Source organism: Neolamprologus multifasciatus, chromosome 14 (assembly GCF_963576455.1).
Source record: "Neolamprologus multifasciatus chromosome 14, fNeoMul1.2, whole genome shotgun sequence".
Lineage (NCBI taxonomy): Eukaryota > Metazoa > Chordata > Actinopteri > Cichliformes > Cichlidae > Neolamprologus > Neolamprologus multifasciatus.
The window spans coordinates 40,559,492-40,577,304 of record NC_140452.1 but is presented as its reverse complement, the minus strand read 5'-3'; the positions used below and the strand labels follow the sequence as shown (position 1 = coordinate 40,577,304).

At 40.6% G+C, this 17,813-nt stretch overlaps 1 protein-coding gene and 1 long non-coding RNA gene across 2 annotated transcripts in view; both read left to right on the top strand.

Moving 5' to 3' along the window:
* lrrc75a (leucine rich repeat containing 75A) overlaps positions 1-17,813 on the top strand; it is a 69,537-nt gene that overhangs the window by 35,149 nt on the left and 16,575 nt on the right. The gene's annotated exons all lie outside the window — the stretch shown is intronic.
* LOC146504689 (uncharacterized) lies at positions 8,900-13,339 on the top strand. Its single transcript, XR_014877955.1, has 2 exons — positions 8,900-11,324; positions 11,418-13,339. It is a non-coding gene; the product is annotated as an uncharacterized LOC146504689 (long non-coding RNA).

The following is a 17,813-nucleotide window of genomic DNA, read 5'->3' as shown; positions in this document are numbered from 1 at the left end:
GTTAGAACCTCGGGGCATATGTTGTTTTTAGAGCACTCAGACTACTCAAGGCCTCTCTCATTTCAGCCCACAACATCCTTAAAGGCTAACACCTCAACTCCCATAGAGGGAAAAGAAGCAGCATTGTGCTGAGGCGTCTCAACTGCAGTGATGTCTGAATGTTTGTATAGCATTTGAGGGAGATTTAATCAGTAATAAAATTTTATCCTGTGACCTGTAACCATGTTCGGTTTGCTATTTAGCCTTTTGCTTACTTTATCTCAGTCAACATTGTTGTACCAGCGGGTGGCCGAGAAGGCAGAGGCCAGTCTTTAGACTGCAGCTCCCTTGGCCTGGATCTGCAAAGTAGTAGAAGGTAGATAGATGACTAAAAAGTTACTTTATAATCAAATTTGTATCCATCATTGTATCATTGAATCTGTTTTTTTTATCCTAAAAACTTGGAAAGTTATGTGTCTCTGTACTTTAGCCCTTCAGCTGCAAAGTTAATCTCTCTGTCATGTTGCACAACCTAAATTGAGACTTGCTATAAAATGTAGCCTAGTGGGAGCAGATGGTGAAAGACTGACGTTGTAGTGGGATGGGTTAGCAGAAAGGATCCCCACTGCTGTGAGAAAGTAGAATCAGCAGGAAATTGCAATCTCTTCTCTTCGGCTGTTAGCATAAATGCAAGGTGTCACCTCCTCTACCAAGCAGTTTGCACCACAGGAGTGGAGAGACGTAATTCAATATGGGCCATAAGATTGAACCCTTGTCTTCAGGATTGAGTGTGTCTATGTGTGTCATTGCCTTCACGGTCAGCTAAAATGATATGCTGCTCTTCTTTTATCTGAGCGAGCCCAAAAGTCACCGTGCCTCCGCTTTAATGCAACCAAGTGATAGCTGAAGATGAAAATTAAAATAAACTTGGTAATCACCCTAAATAATTCCTGACTGGTGGATTGGATTTAATAACACAGCGGTGCAGTCGGCACTTAAGGCTGTCATGAACTCCAGTCGGAGTGATTAGCCAGAGGAGAGGCAGGGTCCATTTACACTGAGGCTCAGGGCAAGGGCAGAGATTGAGTCATCCATTTGTACAGACCACAAAGCCTCCCTCCCTCACAAACACACACACACGCACACACACACACACACACACACACACACACAATACATCTCCATACTAATTCCATTCTAAGCTCCATTTTCTGTCAGGAACCATAAAACAGTTCTTGGGTGACAACTAGGAGGAATGTCTCTTAAGACTCATTTGAATTTAAATCTCTAGAGAAGGGGACATTAATATTGGTCCAGGTGGTCAATTTTAATCTAATCAACACTGGATTGGATTATGGCTCAAAAGAAAAACATCTATTGTGAAATCTGATGACATTACACAATCTAGCCTTGGTGTTGATGTGGATTAAAACATCTGAATGTGAACCTTTTAGGTCATTACACACACACATATATATATATTTTACTAATGTTACTGTTATTTAATGCATTATCAGTTACAGTGACATAATCACAGATGAGCCAATCAGTGTGGTTTCAACAAAGATAAATTACTCTTACTCATTTGCAGTAACCCACTGACAGACAGATAAGAGCTCTGTTTAGCTTCTTTCTCTAGTAAGAGTAAGAGCCACAAAGGAGCCAGCACTGGCAAAACATGAGACATGTTATGCTTTATGTATGTCAGGTAGCAAGCCAGCAAGCCACATTATCTGTCACATATTTCATTACAATACTGAGAAGCCCAGTTCTGTCATTTTAATTAGCAGAAGGGAGGCCTAGCATACAACGGTTAGCTAAATCTGCCTGTGCCCATACAAGTGTCAATCAAAGATGGCCCCTAACCTGAAGATATTAAAGGAATCTCTCAGTACAACTCCTCCATCAAATTCACTGTAAACACTGCAATAGTTACACCCTTTTTGCACACGCTCTTTTCTTACTCGGTAATGTTGCTGTCAATATTCTTGATATTTATTTATAATCACATCTGTCAATCCTTGATATTTAATATTGAGTGACTTGTATATATTGTGCTATTTCTTAAATCTTAACATATTGTATTGTTAAATAGTCTAGTTTGTTTTTGTTACAGTACTGGAGCAACTGTAACCCACATCATTTCCATAGGGATTATTAAGTATGCTGATTCTTATTCTGATTCTGAATTTGAATCCATACAGTTGGTATGAATTGGAAAGTTATAGACAACAAAACTACACCACTGTAAACATGCTTTTTATTGCAGTGAAGTTTTTTAACATTGGGTAATTGATTCACTTTCAAAGACATTCGTTACAAAGACTCAAGCAGTCACTCCAGGAAAGTGCAGTATTTTTCAGCCCTGCTTTGCTGTTCGCTCTTTGGTTTGAGCTGTTTTAAGTTGTTACATCATTTTTTTTAAGCTACATTTTAACGCTTTTAACATAATACTATCATGCTGTCATAATGCTGTGAAGCAAAGAGGGTCCTGTTATTCTTCTTACCCAATATCCAATCATAACAATCATCACTAATTGACTTTTGAGAAGTGAAGCACACATGTCAACATGTCACAGCTGCAGTTTGACATTTTCCACTTTGTAAAATGTAAAAAACCCGTCACATTTGGAGGTTGGAGAAGTCTGCGATGGAACATATAATTTTTCCGTTCACATCGCAGACAGATGTTGAGTCAAACAAGTCACAGATTTTTAAATACCATTTGTATTGGGACTGATACGTTCGCTTTACACATGAAAGATCCCTAGTTGGAATCCATGAGGAGACACAAGCTCAACCTCAGTGGGTCATAAAAGCTAGTATCAGGAAGGGAATCTCGTATAAAATCTGTACTAAATCAAACATGCAGACACATCCACTTTGGCGACCCCTTGGGAAGTAAGGCGGCAGCTGAAAGTACCTTTTATTTATGTTGTTTTTAAGTTATTCATTCATATTGTGTTCATCAGTTAGAGTTGGGCATTAAAAACAAATTGTTTGGAATTAGCATATTAGAAAGAGATGCTTAGGTTCAAGTATAAAAAGATTGTGGTTCAGATTACTACGCCTTTTAAAGCTGTGTTTTCTTGGTTACCATGGTGATGGCATGTTTTATGTAAAAAAACATATGGCCTGCATACTTCCTGTTGGAATAAATTAAAACAAAAAAAAAAACAAAAAACTAGTGCTGCTGTGGAAAAGAACATAACAAAATGTTGTTCATGAACACAAACAGATGGCTTTTCTGTGAAATTTTGTTCTCAGACCAGGCTGTTAATTCTGATGGTGCTGAAGAACACCTGTGTCTCTGTGTGTGATCCATGCAGCAGCTGTTTCCAGCTGTGTAAAAACCCTGGTCAGCTTGTGCTTTTACTCAGGTGTCCAGTTAAAAGGACAGCTATGCAACTGAAACTCTTTTTAGTGAATTTCCTAAAACTGAATTCTTACATGTTTTAAATTCCTACAGCAATTGGCTGTTAATAAGTTAGGGTGTGGGTGTGGTATGCATTGCCAGTGTATTGTCTGAGCAGGACAGATGTTAAAGGTGATAATAATGCTATATTATCAATATCACTAAAAAAAAAAAAAAAAAAAAAAAAAAAGCAAAAACAATTCATTCCAATCTTTTCAAGCAATCGTGTTTTATCTCTGCAGACAAATAATGTGAGGTCCAAAATATCCATCCATTGTACCTGCATGATGGATGTGAATAAAACTCGTAGCACTCAACGGCTGTGAGATTTCCCTCCTTTTCCCCTGTGACGTTTTGTAATCACTGGAAAAACAATTGCACGAGGGAACAACATATCTTTTGTCCATCACGCTGACCGTTTCCCTGAATCCTCTGTTACTCTCCATGTTTATTGGGCACATATCTCTGGCTAAATGGAACGTGATTGATTGGTGATTGTCTTTGTGAGCTGGATGCATATGCAATGCATTGTACAGAACCACTTTTTATGGGCATCTGAGTTCATGTTGGATAATTCACATAAGCATTGCTTTGTTTTTCTTGCCCTTCATGCGTTGGTTATGCTGCAGTTTGTGATGTGTTTTCAGATGGTTGATTAAGTTAGCTGTGATGCTCTCTGACGCAGGCAAAACTCTACAACATTGCCTGGAATTTGACCTTGGTTAACATTACATAATGTAAAGCATTTTCAAACAGTGGATGATATTCCACTTTAAGGGACTAGCGCTCACATGCAGTCACATGATCAGGAGCTGATTTAGGAAGCGCTTGATTTGCTTTTTGTCTTGATTGTGTTAATTTAACTTATGGGAAGCTCGAAACTGTGATTAGAATCATAATTCAATGGATTGTGCAGCCTTGAGCTATAGATACCAAAGCTGTGCTTTGACCAGGCTGTAAACATGCTTTTTAATGTCTGTTTACAGATGACATTTTTAATCATTTCTGAAGCAATTTTAAAATTTTCAGACTACTTGATATAATCTCCACCTTAAACACAAAGGAGTAGCCAACATCATGACTCAGAAGTGACTAACTCTTTCACACGTCTAACCTGTAAAGCCGAGCGTTTTTCATACGTAAAGGAAACTTTGAAAAGCTGGTGAGCCTCCAAGAAAACTACTTCTTCCTCTTGGATTGAAAAGTAGTTTTTTCTTTCAGATGAAATATCATAAAAGTTATTAGACTCCTAGATTGGTGTCAGTGTTTGTATCTGACCCTGTATTTACTTGACATCGGATCGGTACCAAACTTGCTGTATTTCACAGCACTCCTTGCAGCTCTGTTTATCCGAGCTGATTAGAATTTTCTGTGAGATGACAGTAGTTAAAGACACTTCAGCAGTCATTGCTGCTATACAGAATGACTGCATATAAAATGTAAATCACGGCTGGCACTTTTTTTATTGTCTATTCATCGAGAATAGTTGTGAAGGCTTACTGTTAGCTGTCTGGCTGCTTAACAACAGCTCCTTTCAGTGTCCTCAGTAAGTCCTCTCAGTGGCCTGAAACGAGGCAGCTGCACAGCTGAATGTGCGGAGCAGCCAGCAGACATCCTCTCTGCTTTACTCTGAGGTTTGAACCCCCGCAGAGAAAACTGAGGTAAACAATGTGACAGTGTATATTCTCGGGGTCTGCTTACTTTTTTAGCCACATTAGAACAAGACATCATGCCTCAAAAAGAGGCATCTTCACATGCCTGTCAGCTGTGTTTGGTTGAAGTTGTGCTCTGGGTGGGAAGAATCAGCCAGGAGGCAGAAAAGAAAAACTCAACAGCTCGCACTCGCCACAAATATCATCACTAAACATTAAGAGCTTTAGGCCAGATTACTAACACAGCTACTTCATTCTGTCAATGAAATCTTGTTTGTTTGCTTTTTAATTTTGGCCTTCATAACTACTAGTAGTAAACTGACGTTAAATTATGGGTAAATTAACCTCTCTTGGTAAAATAAAATAAATGGAACAGAAAATGAACACAGACCTCTGGTGTCAAATTTAAATGCCATACACAAAAGCTGTGTCCACACTAGCCCGGATAAATTTGAAAACGGTGTTTTTGTCTGAAAACGCTCCATGTCCACACTATCGTTGTCAGTGGTTTTCACGACCGTTTCATGTGCGTCCACATTGAAACGGCCAAAAACGCTTATGTTCTAATACTGTGCATGCATAAAACACAAGCCGATTCGACCTGCCTCATTTCTGTCTGCCGTTTATTTACTTTCCGGCTCTTTGAAAGGTCGCGGCAAAATGTTGAGGAAAAGCACAGAGTTTTTTAAATGGACTAACACTGAGGTGGAGTTGTTGCTGTGAGTAACACAAAAGTACAAAGTTGCAAAAGCGGAAGAGAATTGTACAAACTAATATGAATCTTTAATAGGGCTGTCAAAATTGACAGCAAACAAAACAACTATTGTGTACTGTCTTCTGCTATCTTAGTGTGGACAGAAGGCCAAAACGGAGAGAAAAAGATGCATTTTCAAATGAAAACGTATTAGTGTGGACATGGCCAAAGTCATTTCCTCATACTGTAATATGTTTGCTCATTTCTAACTGCATCAGTTAGGGTATTAGGTTAAAACACAGTAATCTTTTAGATAATACTGTATAGTGTCTGAGAGTGCTGTTAGTACAATATGTGTAACACACAGGTTAGTTTTGTTTTTTGTCTTGTTTTTTTCCCATCAGTGCGCCAAAGTGTCAAACTTCATGAGTATCACTGCTGATACTGAGATAGTATCATTGAGAGCAGTATTGTCATGATCTGTTGGTTATTTAGAAAAGAAAAACGTAGTCATAAAGCTGTTAGTCAAATTGTTGTGATTCATTTACAGGTTGCTTTGCTAGACTCTGATGGACATTTTTTTTAAACCGATGGTCCTTCGCTGATTTCAGCTCCTGAAAATGTTCATGCAGAAGAAGAGCCTTGGAGTAGATATGCCATAAGAATGACATAAAATACTGTTAGATACTTTATCTAAAAATGTTTCTTTAATTATTAATCAGCATCAGAATCAGCATACTTTATTAATCCCTAAGGAAATTATGTAGGTTACAGTTGCTCCAGTATAAATAACAGGTAACAGAAACAGACTAGACTATTTAATAATACAATATGTTACAGATTTAAGAAATTTCAGAAATAGAACAATATATACAAGTCACTCAATAATAAATATCAAGAATGTTGGCAGGAATATTACAGAGTAGAAAGAGCATGAGCAAAAAGGGTGTAACTATTGCAGTGTTTACAGTGTATTAGATGGAGGAGTTGTACAGGGAGGTGGCCACGGGCAGTAATGATTTCCTGTGTCATTCAGTGGTGCTTTTTGGTAATCTCAGTCTCTCATTGAACGTGCTCCTGTGGCTAGCCAGCATGTCATGGAGTGGGTGGGAGGTATTATCCAAAATTGTCTTTATTTCGGACAACATTCGACACCACATTAAGGGAATCCAGCTCCATCCTAACATTACTGGCCTTACAGATCAGTTTATTGAGTCTGTTGGCGTCTGCGACCCTCAGCCTGCTCCCCCAGCATGCAACAGCATAGAGGATAGCAGAACATGGACCACACTGGCTGCTCTTCGTCCTTTAGCTTACCTGCTAATCTGAAATGGTGTTATCTGGGGAGCTCTGTAGGATGCCAATAATTGTGCAATTTAACATGAGTAATTTATGCTGGGCATTTGTGCCATATTTCCATACCATGCAGCCTTCATTTTTAAAGCAATTTAAATAAACCAGGGTTCACAAAGTACTGCACATATACAGTGGGGCAAAAAAGTATTTAGTCAGCCACCGATTGTGCAAGTTCCCCCACTTAAAATGATGACAGAGGTCAGTAATTTGCACCAGAGGTACACTTCAACTGTGAGAGACAGAATGTGAACAAAAAAATCCATGAATTCACATGGTAGGATTTGTAAAGAATTTATTCGTAAATCAGGGTGGAAAATAAGTATTTGGTCAATAACAAAAATACAACTCAATACTTTGTAACATAACCTTTGTTGGCAATAACAGAGGTCAAACGTTTACTATAGGTCTTTACCAGGTTTGCACACACAGTAGCTGGTATTTTGGCCCATTCCTCCATGCAGATCTTCTCAAGAGCAGTGATGTTTTGGGGCTGTCACCGAGCAACACGGACTTTCAACTCCCGCCACAGATTTTCTATGGGGTTGAGGTCTGGAGACTGGCTAGCACAGGAACTCCCAGAGAGCAGCCATTTGGCTTTTCTACGTTTAAAACCCACCAACCAGCCAAATGGCTGGTAATCTTTTAGCTAATATCCTGGACTGAATTGTGAACTGCTGCTTTTGTTATGTAAATAAGGTGGTGCTGAGCCGTTAGGGTTAGGGGTTAGGGTTAGCCTAACCCTAGGGTTAGGGTTAGCCTAACCCTAACCCACAAGGAAACTTGTGTTTCTGTTTGCCATCTTAGGGAGAAATCAACACACATGGGTGTATTTCCTTTGTTGCTGAGATTTATTGATAAAAACAGTACAAAAAAAACAACAAACAAAAAAGTTGTGGAGGGTTGTGTCCAAAGCAACTGTTCTTTTCTTGCCTTCTTCCCAGCCATATGAGAGTGAGCCAACTCTCTTGCAAATGTACCTCCCTTGCCAAGATATGGGAAGACATTGCAAATGTACTTGGATTTTAGGTCGCAAGCCACCCAAAACTTGATCCCAAACTTGTCAGGTTTACTTGCTATATACTGCAGGGTTAGGGTTATACTGTGGGTTTCACAGGTTTGCTGAGCAGCAGCCTAGTAGACCCCGCAAGAGGACAATTTCATTGACCTCAACAGGAAAGGAAGTTCACAGCTTTTAGCAGCTCCCCACCCCCACACACTAACAAAGAGGCAGTTGGCAGTTAGCCACCCAAAACTTGATCCCAAACTTGTCAGGTTTACTTGCTATATACTGCAGGGTTAGGGTTATACTGTGGGTTTCACAGGTTTGCTGAGCAGCAGCCTAGTAGACCCCGCAAGAGGACAATTTCATTGACCTCAACAGGAAAGGAAGTTCACAGCTTTTAGCAGCTCCCCACCCCCACACACTAACAAAGAGGCAGTTGGCAGTTAGCCACCCAAAACTTGATCCCAAACTTGTCAGGTTTACTTGCTATATACTGCAGGGTTAGGGTTATACTGTGGGTTTCACAGGTTTGCTGAGCAGCAGCCTAGTAGACCCCGCAAGAGGACAATTTCATTGACCTCAACAGGAAAGGAAGTTCACAGCTTTTAGCAGCTCCCCACCCCCACACACTAACAAAGAGGCAGTTGGTAGTTAGAAATCAGCAATCATTCACACACCCCCACTCCCCCACTCCTCAAGTAACAACCTAATTTACATATGAATTGATGCTAAAAGACTAGCCAATTTAGCTTCCACTTGGCTGACGTGGGCTTAGAAAAGCCTGGGACTTCCAGTGCTAGGCCACTCCAGGACTTTCAAATGCTTCTTACGGAGCCACTCCTTTGTTGCCCGGGCGGTGTGTTTTGGATCATTGTCATGTTGGAAAACCCAGCCTCGTTTCATCTTCAAAGTTCTCACTGATGGAAGGAGGTTTTGGCTCAAAATCTCACGATACTTGGCCCCATTCATTCTGTCCTTAACACGGATCAGTCGTCCTGTCCCCTTGGCAGAAAAACAGCCCCATAGCATGATGTTTCCACCCCCATGCTTCACAGTAGGTATGGTGTTCTTGGGATGCAACTCAGTATTCTTCTTCCTCCAAACACGACGAGTTGAGTTTATACCAAAAAGTTCTACTTTGGTTTCATCTGACCACATGACATTCTCCCAATCCTCTGCTGTATCATCCATGTGCTCTCTGGCAAACTTCAGACGGGCCTGGACATGCACTGGCTTCAGCAGCGGAACACGTCTGGCACTGCGGGATTTGATTCTCTGCCGTTGTAGTGTGTTACTGATGGTGACCTTTGTTACTTTGGTCCCAGCTCTCTGCAGGTCATTCACCAGGTCCCCCCGTGTGTTCTGGGATCTTTGCTCACCGTTCTCATGATCATTTTGACCCCACGGGATGAGATCTTGCGTGGAGCCCCAGATCGAGGGAGATTATCAGTGGTCTTGTATGTCTTCCATTTTCTGATGATTGCTCCCACAGTTGATTTTTTCACACCAAGCTGCTTGCCTATTGTAGATTCACTCTTCCCAGTCTGGTGCAGGTCTACAATTCTTTTCCTGGTGTCCTTCGAAAGCTCTTTGGTCTTGGCCATGGCGGAGTTTGGAGTCTGACTGGTTGAGGCTGTGGACAGGTGTCTTTTATACAGATGATGAGGTCAAACAGGTGCCATTCATACAGGTAACGAGTGGGGGACAGAAAAGCTTCTTACAGAAGACGTTACAGGTCTGTGAGAGCCAGGGATTTTCCTTGTTTGAGGTGACCAAATACTTATTTTCCACCCTGATTTACGAATAAATTCTTTACAAATCCTACCATGTGAATTCATGGATTTTTTTTTCACATTCTGTCTCTCACAGTTGAAGTGTACCTCTGGTGCAAATTACTGACCTCTGTCATCATTTTAAGTGGGGGAACTTGCACAATCGGTGGCTGACTAAATACTTTTTTGCCCCACTGTAGAAATAGCATAACTTATCTTTGCTATATTACATTTTTATTGTGTTGTATTTTTTATTTTTATCAAACTGATTAAACTTAAAATACAAATGTATGGAGTAGGTCTGAATCTGTAATCACTGCTGTACGAAAGCATAAAAACAACAGTTACAGGACGTGTTAAAATATTGGTACTACATCCATATTTCATTTCATATACCTGCACACCACAACACCTAGAGCTCATAATCAAAATTTTAAAATAACAATGTACTGTCATGACTTAGTGGAGTTGTGGTGTTAAGTTTCTGACCTGCAGCCTTGACTGGCAAACACTATGCAACTATATATGAAAGGGATTGTTTTAGCACCTCATTTTTGGCAACGTACTCTTATTAGCTGAAGAAATTGCAATCACAGTGTTTCTCAGAAAGACACAAATTCTACCAATACAAATTGCACACTTTCAGAATGTGTTAGTTAGACTTAGAGGATTAACGTCACTGCTAGTAAAACTAGCATCTGGATACTTACTGCACTGCAGTCATATGGACTGTGTGGATCCCACAGTGATTTAGAAGCAGCTAGTCATAAAACTTTACCTGGCAAGACACTGACTAGTTACAGTAACCAGCGTGTAAACAACTTCCTGTATGCCAACCAATTGAACGCAGACCTGAGTTTCTTTCTATCTTGTCTCCCTTGTGTCCTTTGTTGTGTTTTTTCCAAATGGCTCGTTGTGTCATGTTGCTCGATGTTGGAAGGGAAATAATGAGGTATTGCAGAGGTTTTGCTTGACCACAGCACTCTTTGCCATGGAAACACACACTAACCTGCCTGCACACACACACGCGCGCACACACACACAACCTCAGACAGTGGCACGCCCTGTACCTTGTCTTGCCATCTATTTTTCCTCAGTCTTCTCCTTTCTGTCCGTCTGTCTCTGTACCGGTCTCTCTGCCAGCCATGTGTCTGCCGCCTGCTGACTGGCTGGGTGTCGCTGCCCTGCCAACAGATTTATAGGCTGCCTCCCACCTGAGCTCTGACAGCCAGCCCAGAGAGAAGCTGAGTGTTGACTCAGGTTGTCTGTGCCTCGCCCTGGCCTTTCTTGACTCTATATTTCCTTCGTCTGCTTCACATCACCAGGAGGCAAAACCAGGCAGAGAGGGCGTTACCATTGCATAAATTTAGATTTCTGTATGTCAGGGGAGATGTAAAAAATTAAGAAAGCTTCATTCATTGTTCAGCCAATCTGAACAATGAGTGGCAAACATGTGACATTCTGATATTTGAAGGTACACTCAGCAAGAGAAGATGATAAAGGCACGAATGGCCAGCGTGACTTGACAGAATCACCTGTCAGACAGAGAAGAGGCAATTATTGGAAAATATTCGTTCTTGTTTCTAACCCATTTTCCCACCTGTAGGAAGTCATCGATTTGCCAGCTTGTATCCTTTCACGCTCCATCGATGTTGCTTTTGTTTAAAGCATTATATAGATGAGCTGGTGATGAAGACTGTGACTGTAGAGGAAGGTTAACAGAGTCTTACAAAGGCTTAAATAAGCCTTAAGTCTTAAATAAGGTCTAGTATGAATTCCTGAGGGAAATGTGTGTCTTTAGCTGCTAATGTGGCACTATGCTAAGCAGCAAATTGCTAGCATTCCTCTAAACGAACGGCCATACTACGCTTTGCGTGTTTTCCCTTTCTTTAGTCAAGTTTTCAAAGTTACAAATGGCACAAGTCCCTTCTGTCTCACTCTGAGACTCCTACAAAAGTATTCATGAAGTGCCTGAAAAAGCTTGTTACCAGTTGAGATACGGGGTTCCAGTTTTCCACAATAGTACCTGCGCAACAGTCAATTGAAATAGTCTCTGTCCATCTAGTGAGGATGGGTTTATGCAATAAAGATCAAAAAATAAAGATGCAGCATATGTTATTGGTAGTAACTGTTCTTTCTGTTATTCTTTATAAATAAGTTTTTGTGAAAATAGGGCCTTAAAAATCACAGTGTCTTATAAATATGCTTGTAAATGAGCAGAATAAGGGAGGCAACGAGTGAGCACTGTATTGTGGGGGTTTTTTTGTATTTTTTAAACATAGTTTAAATCTCCTCCTCCTCTTTCCTTGCGTCTTCCCAGCACGGGGTCCGCTGCGTGACTCTGTCTCCATTTGGATCGGTCTTGAGTGTCCTCTGGGGTGAGATCCACTGCGTGCATATCTTCGGTGATTGCGTCCATCCACCGGTTCTTCGGTCTTCCTCGCGGTCGGAGGGCTGTTCTTGACACCGAATCCTCCTCGCTGCGCATGACGTGCCAAAATGTAGGCGCGTTTCCCTCATCTTCTTTTCAATCGTGGCAACTCCGACTCGTTTTCGAACATCTTCGTTTGTCACACGATCCAGGCGGGTTAAGCGCTCCATCCACCTGAGCATCTTTGTCTCCATAGCGTTGAGGATCTGCTCGTGTTTCTCGGTGGCTGGCCAGCATTCCGTTGCATATAGGGCCACCGGCCGTATGACTGTCATGTAGATCTTGGCTTTAAGTTTAAATAGTTTAAATCTCCTCTCTTAGAAAAAGAGTCCTTGCTGGGTTTCTTGGTTGCATTTGCATAAGCAGATGTGGTGAGCGAGGGGTGGATCTATCTGTGAACAGCACACTCACTGGTTGACAACTTCTTAATCACAAGTCATGAGGCAAAGGATATTTTACGCTTCTGACACTTAAAATGACCCAAATTTACAAAAATTGACTACATGTGTTTTTTGTTTTTGTTTTTTTTTTAAATCGTGACCTGCAATGAGTGACTGAGCCATAAACTGATTTATGGAACGGACTATAGAAGATCAAGATGACCACTAAGTATGCAGACGTAAGGCCTTTCCACATTAGCTTCACTTTTCAAGTCTATTTTTTATGCTGTCTTTTCTCATATTTAGTGAGTCAAGTTTGAAATGTTTAACTTCAGGTGAACTCACTTAGAAAAGCTAAGGTAGCTAAAGCCTTAAGTGTGTTTATACAGTATAAGAACTTTTGAGTTGTATTCATTCTTCAGGGATGACCACAGCGTTGGCTTACTTTTTGGCCTGGCTCTGTTATCTATCCAGATACATATGAATGTCTACAGCTAATCTTTTATGGGCCAACTTTTATGGGCGCTGACTCAGGGTAAGTCTCTTTGTACCAGCTCAGGTCTACACTTTATAGACCAGATGTCAGGTGTGTTGTGACATTTAGGAATCACATCTGATGGCTAAAGAACCAAATGGGAGAGACACACACACACAAAAGGAATCACATCTGGCCTGAGTCAGCTTTTCTTAATGCAGCCATTCACACGACCACGTAATTTTGCTGGGCGAATTTGCAGCACTTTGTTTTTCTTTTTTCAGACCATTGCATTTGGTAACAAGTGTCCTCCTAGCTCAAAACACACACAGTTACTGAATATACAGTGATATGAAAATAATAAAATAATCTTGTTTAACCTCAGACACACAGCTAGGTGCGGCTAGCTAACATCCTGACATATGTATGAAAGTAGTTGTGATACAGCTTCAACTCCTGGATCAAACCATCAAATTCTCATTAGATACGGATGCATTTGTTATGGTCTTGGCCTAAAATTGAACAATAGTGGAGGAAGATTCGTGGTTATATTGTTAATGTCATAAAAATGCTATTTCAGCTGTGCTTCTCAAATCTGCTTTTCTAAAATTTGAGCTGCTGGACAATGACTGCTATGATAGTTGGACAGCAAATCATCCTGAGGAACAAGATACAAGACTGAGTGAATCAGGTAAAGTAACCGCTTAATAAAGGCCTTAATATCCACACTAATGTAATGACCAGGTGGAAGTACCCCTAAACCCTTTTGTCTTAATTGTAAGAAGTAGGTAATTGCAAATTTGGATTATTAAAACTTTAGTGCATGTATGCTGGATTGCTTTGGGTATAAAAAAAAAGCCTTAAAAATGACTTTTTTGAATCTGAACGTCCATTTGTTAATCAGAATAGCACTGAAATATTAATGCCAGCTATAAAGTACAATCGGGAGATAATGAAGTTTCAGAATTAATCTCAGCACTTCAAAAGCACTTGGATTTATTTCCTTTCTCCGCTTTAATCCTAATCCCCCCCCCAACTCGCCCTATGAATCATTCTCTCTGCCCTCTGTGGTTCTGAAATTGTACAGCACGGTCACCCAGAGACTGATCTGCCTTTTACAATGTCTGCTAATAGCACACAGAAAAGAAAAGAGGAAACAATGAAGCACCCATTTCTAAAAATATAGGAGATGAGCACACAACCAATGGCAATGCAGCGAGAGCAGGAGATCCAGGAGAAAAGGTGATTCAGGCTAATTTTAATGATGTGCTCTCAAAAGGCTCAGAAGAAACAGTGAATTTGTGCGGCCAGATGGCGTCATGAACCAAAACGCCTTCTTGTTGCTTCAGAAAAGAAAAGTGCCAAAGGGTCTGTCCATTCTCGTCTGCAAAGCACATACTGGTGGAAACATGATCAGCCCAGTCAGATAAAGCATTGTGGTGACGCCAGGAAATTCAAATGTAACCTTTGCTGTTTGTGTCTGTGAAGTAAAGCCGACAGCTGAACAGTGACATAAAGCCTCAGCAGTCACACTATAAACGCATTGGCATGGCTGAATATGCATACTTAAGTACACTGGAACCAGATAAAGCGGGACTAAGGCTTTGCTTTTTTTCCTCTGCAGCCCTGTCCTCCTCCACGATACAACACTGTCATCTGTTTGTGACTCATATTTATTCGCAGTGGACCAATGAACTCTTGTAGCCGTGTGAATAATGGTATTACCCACAGAGCCCCACCACTGCCCGGCACAGATAAAGACACTTTGTACAGAGCTGCTGTCAGTTGATCTCAGTGTATCACTGAATCGAAACTATCTGCTGCAGTCACTGTTTGTTCTGGACATTATTAGGCAAAAAAAAAAATATCTCCGATCTTTGAATATATCAAACTTTTTTTTTCTATAAGAGTGAAAATTGATTAGAGCTCAGAGTATCTGGCACTTAAAGATGCAGTAATCAGCAGTTGGCCATGAGAGGCCACAAAAACATACATGTATGTATTTGCAGTTGTTGGTGCCCTTTAGTTGCTTGTTGTTTAGTTGCTATGTGGAAAAATTGGCTGTCAAGCCTACTGCCCATTCTGCTGACCTATCCTCTGGAGACAAAGGGCAATTTTCTAACGCATATAGGACCTTTGACCAACAGGTGTCGATAGGCAATTAATCTTATTTAGTTTATAATTGGCTAATTTTCAAAGCTACTTTTCCTCAGATCACACTGTAGCTAGTGGCTATCCTTGCAGACAGTGGGTGGGAAGCAGCAAACACCCTGGACTGGTTGCCAGTCTATTTCCCAAACTTCTCAATTAGATGTCCTATTGGACTGGATCATAATTATTTATTTAGCATAAGTAAATAGTGAATTTATTTTATTACATCTAAAAAATAATTAAGAACTGAGGCTTTAAATTCATCATTAGACTCCAAAACATAGTGGAGCAAATAGCAAATGTGCTTCAGTAAATTACAGTGAATTTATAGTTGAGTTAGGTCTCAGTTGAGTAAATATAAATCTTGTGGTTTTGCTGCTCACAAAACAAATTTAAAGTTTAAAAAATCTGCTGCTTTTGAAAAATTGAATGGGTATGGTTTTGTGATTTTTGTAGACAGAACAGCTGTTTAACTGAGAACATTTGCACATTTTGCACATTTCAACATGCTGATTACGTCCAGATTCACATATGAAAGAAAATGAAGCAGAAAATTCCAAATAGTTTCTGATTATGCTGCAAGTCAGCTTTCAAAGTAATTTTCAAAATGCAAATACCCCATAAAGTGCCTTATTACAGTCTAAAGCTATATGTTTCATGGTGTCAGGGCCTTCGAATGGAATAAATGTCAGGACCACATTGATAAGTCGAAGCAACAGAGATGTTGGGGTGGATGGATGGGTCAACAGCACTGACCAAACACTTGTGAAAAATATCGGTTCTGTTTTTCCAGCTACTAGTTGCTGTGTTAATTCATAAATGGTCCATACTTAAAAAAAGACACTTCACTTCATAAAAACATAAATGTAAATATAACATTGAATATCGGTGAAAGAATCCAAGGAAGCTGAGAGCTTTACATGTGTCACCGGGTGTTTGTGATTCAGCTACTTGAACACATACACCAGGGAGATACGCGTGTGCGTCACCTGAACAAGATGGAAAAACAGACATCACACTGTTTCATGAGAAATTGATGATCGGCCACAATATTAACACCAGTGACATGTGAATAACACCCATCATCATGCTGAAACACAGCGGTCTGCTGGAAAACTGAAGGCTTTGATTTGACACCTAGCGCCCACCTTAACATCACTGCAAAGCAAAACTCCCATGGGTCCTGCGGCAGCTCAGAGCTGTTTTGGCAGACCTGCACAGCATCAGGTAGGTGGTTTTAGTGTTTTGTCTAATAATACATACTTCCCCAGCTCACTTCTCTCTGGCTGAAATCATCCTAATCAAATGCTGTAGTGATTACTTGGAAAGTGACTCTGCATAAATGCAGCTCCTGATGGAGAATGATTGGATACAACTAGAGATCTAGGCATCTGGAGAGGAGTCAGTAACGACTCTTGAAATGTCTCACACGAACAAATCACAAAAGTTCTCTCTGCTCGATTGTGAGGTAACAGCAGAACGCAGAACTTCTATGCCTCACTCTACAGGAGCCAAAGAAGAGGGTTTGTGATCGTCACCTTCTCTGTCACAGCACAGAGCACACACACCAGCTGACTGGGTGATAAATGATCTGTGATGCGGACAGACACACAGGCAGGTAGAGCAGAAAAAAAGGTCAGGATTTGAATCTGTATTAAGAACATTGTCTAATATAGTATACATCCCAGCCTCCCCTGCTGGGTTTATATACATTTCCTGTCTGAAGAGGATGCCACAGCTTTACCTAGTTTCACCTTGTGAATCTTTTTTGGGAAAGAAGCGGGTGGTTTCAGATCTTTCAGCGGAAGTGATAATGCAGAGAAGACTGTGTGTGTGTGATGTGGGTTTACGGAGATATATATGTAGCTGGACAGATCGTATCGAGAGATGCAGTCAGAATGAGACAGAATTGAAGAGGATGGTGCAGGGATGGAGGTGAAACGCAGCCCCACAGTGACGTACTGAAGATGCGCCGAGACAAAACTGGCACTTTCTGAGATGCGATATGAAATTCAGGCAATGATGAGCCCCCTGTTTTGGGTTTTCTTCCATACAGACTACACATCAGGGGAAAGGTGGAGGAGTAGCATACAGTGTTATAATTAGTCCGATGACCTGTGTAACCTCTATCAGCATGGTAACGTTGGGAACTCCAAATATGATCATGGGTAATAGATTAGATTATAACATATTATAATATTCATATTCAGTTAGGCCATACCGGGTCACATCCAGCTCATACTCAAGAATGACAGTGTTCAAGGCAAATAGCACCCCACAGAGCTATAAGAAGAATTAAAGGTACTGCAAAGGAAAATAGTTTAAAGCTTTTAAAATTAACTAAAGCTATCAACATAATGTGAAGAAACAACTGACATGAAGTTGTCATTTATATCAGAAACATCTATGTGATGTGCTGCAGAGATATTAACTACATTTTAAAACATGTCTGGACGTTGTAGTGACCAGGCTGCCCTGAGTCTAAGAAAAGGAGGAAAAGGCTGG